This window comes from Atta cephalotes, assembly GCF_000143395.1.
Source record: "Atta cephalotes unplaced genomic scaffold scaffold00004, whole genome shotgun sequence".
Taxonomy (NCBI): domain Eukaryota; kingdom Metazoa; phylum Arthropoda; class Insecta; order Hymenoptera; family Formicidae; genus Atta; species Atta cephalotes.
In genome coordinates, this window is record NW_012130068.1 from 8,731,457 (window position 1) to 8,735,331 (window position 3,875).

A 3,875-nucleotide genomic window follows, 5' to 3' on the forward strand; every position below is an offset into this window, starting at 1 on the left:
ATAGATTTTGACCTGAATACGATAATGTTAATAAAAAGTTCGGGATCGATAGGGAACACCTTGGAAACTGAGCATGATATATATTTAAACAAATGTCAATATTCTTGCTTACTTTTTTCAAGAATATTGAAATTTCTTTAAATATTATATAAGTATTATGTTTGATGAAATCATTCGCTATTTGAGTTCATTTGTAGTCGGATACAGAATCGAGCGTGATATATAACGGAAATCAGGCGAGATTCAATGAAAACTGCTAGACTGCTAACCAGGATAGCAACATGGTAGTACGCCGTTGGCGGTGAATGGTCCTTGCCATAATTTAACCGGTGAGGTTTAATAAGGCATGCCATAGCTCAAGCCTGCTCCGGGTGAAGTGTCAATATGTCCGGGCCGCTGAGTGATATACTTCCGGTCTTCTTCGCGAAATTGAAGAGTCTAGGGATCGCCTAGGCGAGCTGGAGTCGAGTCTCGTCTCGCCTCGTCTTGCCTTCAAATTGTCACCTATCACCTTTCAAAGTAGGGACTAGGCTTCGCTTGCGTTCCCTGCTCGCCCTCGTCTCGTCGATCCACGCCAGGGATACGGACAACGCGATCGGGCTAACGACTTTGAAACTCCATTAGTCCTCCCGGACTGGCGCCGTACATGTCTCCGTAATCGTCCTACGGCCACGTTAATTGTCCCCATGACCGATCAAATATTTTATTTTAATTGATACCAGCAGATAAGTCGATTTACGAAGTGCTCTTTAAACGAACACCTTTTTATACACCTTATCTAATCGAGTATCTGTTGACTTGGAAAAATAATGAAAATATTGCAAAAGTTTTCCTTTAATTTCTAATCAAAGATTATTTCTAATTTGTGAATGATTATTTTCCTATATATTTTTTTTAGGGCTTCAGATTTAAAGAAATATTTTGTAGTTTTGCTAACGTATGAGCATTTATTTGAGCATTGATTTGAAAAAATGAAAAAGTTGAAAATAAAAGTATATTGTTCTTCAATTATATATATAGAAAAATGATTATATTTTTGATCTATAATGAGTCTATAATAAAAGAAGTAATATACAAGGAACTATTCTTTCAAGAACTAAAAATAATCTTTAATTATATATTTTAATTATATATTTTTGAAAGAGTAGTTTCTTTTGTATATATTAGGTGTGAGAAAAAGTTCGTGGCGTTTTTCCCATTAGATGGCATTAAAAAAACGCCATGAACTTTTTCCCATATCTAATATTACTTCTTTTATTATAGGCTTTCAAAGATATAATCATTTTTCTAACGCATAAATATTAACTTGAAGAAATGATTGAAAATATTGCAAAAGTTATAGCTTAATTTTTAATTAAAGATTATTTCTATGTTCTTGAAAGATTATTTTCATATGTTGCTTTATTATGTTACTTCTTTTTACAGAATTATTTTTCTAAACCACGATTTTTATTTTTATTTTTTTTTTATTCAAAGCTCAGATATATTTATGTTATAATCATATTTCTTCTGGTAAAGAGAGATATCGAACTAATTAATTATACATTATTTTTTAATTATAACCTAAATAAATTCTCTCACATGAGAAAGATTATTCCGCTTTAAAACGGGAATGTTCTCTAAGAAAACTGATTTACTTAATGCACGTACAAGCACCTCAACGTTTTTATTAGGTCTTATGTAGAACATTCTTTTTTGAGGCTAAAAATAAACTCGTTGCATAAGATAGCGAAAGTTCAGTGGACCACCGTGTATGTTGGCGGACTTGTCAGGGTATAAATCTTGTATTAACCAAGGCATAAATAGATGGAAGGCACGGAGTGTTCCGAGTTAGCATTTGCCAGCTATATGACCTCATGATAAAAACAATGAACCGGCTAATGCGCACAGCGTAATAGTGTAGTACGAGGCGCGAAACAAAGGGCGGCTTGTCAGTGGCTAGTTTGAAATTCAACCGCATCGCATACACGGATTTGGGAATATGAGAATGGCGCGTAAGCCGCCTGTGAAACCGCAGCGACCGAGGTATAAAAGCAAGGAAGACCGCGAGATCTTACGTTTTCCGGAAAACAGAGAAGATGGTGAAACGATTTAAGTTCTGTCTGCGAAAGGAGCATTAATCTCCCTTGTCCGGCGTCGTCCGACACGATGTGAATTTTAGATTCCACCAGTGCGTTACTTTGTAAATTGATATTGTTTTCCCGTGATTCGACGTTCAAATTTATTCTCATTGAACTTTCTAATGTCTGTCTCTACTAATATAGATTAATCTCGGTTCAACTTTTAGTATTGATTCAAATTACTTTTCATTTTTTTCTAGTTCTAAGAATTAGATAAAAATTTTCTAATTCTAGAATTAGATAAAAATTAAGAGTAAATATCTCTTTTACTTTAATTTCTGGTTAAATTAATTGATTATTAAATCAGCCATCACACGATTGCCAATGTGAAAACTAAACATAGTTTGTCTCAGAAGAGGAAGAGAGACAGGAGAAGTTCTGATACATTAAATTGCTGTTAGCACTTCTGCGAGTTAATCGTTGATTAACTTAACCAGAGGTTAGTGAAGGAACTTTAAGTTAAACTGAGATTATGATTCTGTAGAAACTGTTAGAAACATAAAGGAAGTAATTTATACAGAAAGATGTTTTGCTAGAATATCTGAAAATTTTGATACAGATTCGAAAATAATCATCAAAATAATTATATAGGATACGTAAGCATGATGAACAATGTTGCACAAAATTGTGACATATTAGTAATCATCTTGAATATCTCATATAATTATTTTGATGGACCAACAAAATTATTTTCAGGTTTATAAACTGTAAAAAAGAATGTAAAATTACATCATAAATAATATACGTAAAAGTTACATATAATTTATAATGGAAACATATAATATTTTAAATTGTGCGGTTTTACAAAAATTATTATCTTTATCTTTAATTGTGTAAATATATCTTTATATTAGACAGAAAATTATAATAACAATAAGTATATTTTATAGTTTCTATATAATGTACAAATTTTTGTAATACTATATGTATAATTTAGTGATAGTATATCACGCACTTGCATTTTTATGTTTTTACATATTAATAATTACATATTAATAGTTTTAAAAAATTATAGCGAATTAATAAATAAATGTTTTTATTAATTTAACTGTAAGTGTAAATTTATTTTTGCAAATTAATTACTGAAAAAAAGAATGATTTCGTAAATGATTTTACGTGTGTGCACATAAATATAATATTAACCATCTTTAATAAATAATCCTAAAATTACCCACTATAATTATTGTAGTTGTAATTTTTATTTTAAATTTATGCAATTTTTTTTACAGTGTAGCTAGTTAAAATTTTGAACACTTTAACAAAATTATTTCTTCCATGAAAAAATAAGGTTACGTTTATACCGCATTTAGGGGCCGCGATTATACTCCAAGTTCGATTATTTAGGTCTCTTGTTGTAAACAATCAGTAGGTGACCTGATTTTAAGTAGGGATATCCGAACCGGATATCTGAAAAGTATCCGGTATCCGATATTATCCAGTGCTTTTTTAACTATTCAACCGGATAGTCGGATATCAGTAGTATCCGGGAATATATCTGATTGAAATTTTATATTAAAACTTTTTCATTGATGCAGACTTCTTTTCGGCTGAACTTCGTACACAGTTCGTCTTTCCTCTTTTTCTTTTTCACGTTAGGGAGATAAAAAAAAGACAAATTGTGCAAGAAGCTAAGGCTGTATTCGGGCGATATTAACAGTATCAGCACTGCTTATGTTCTATTTTTATCATTTATTAGATGTAAAACAGGAATAGAATATATATATATATATATATATATATATATATATATATATA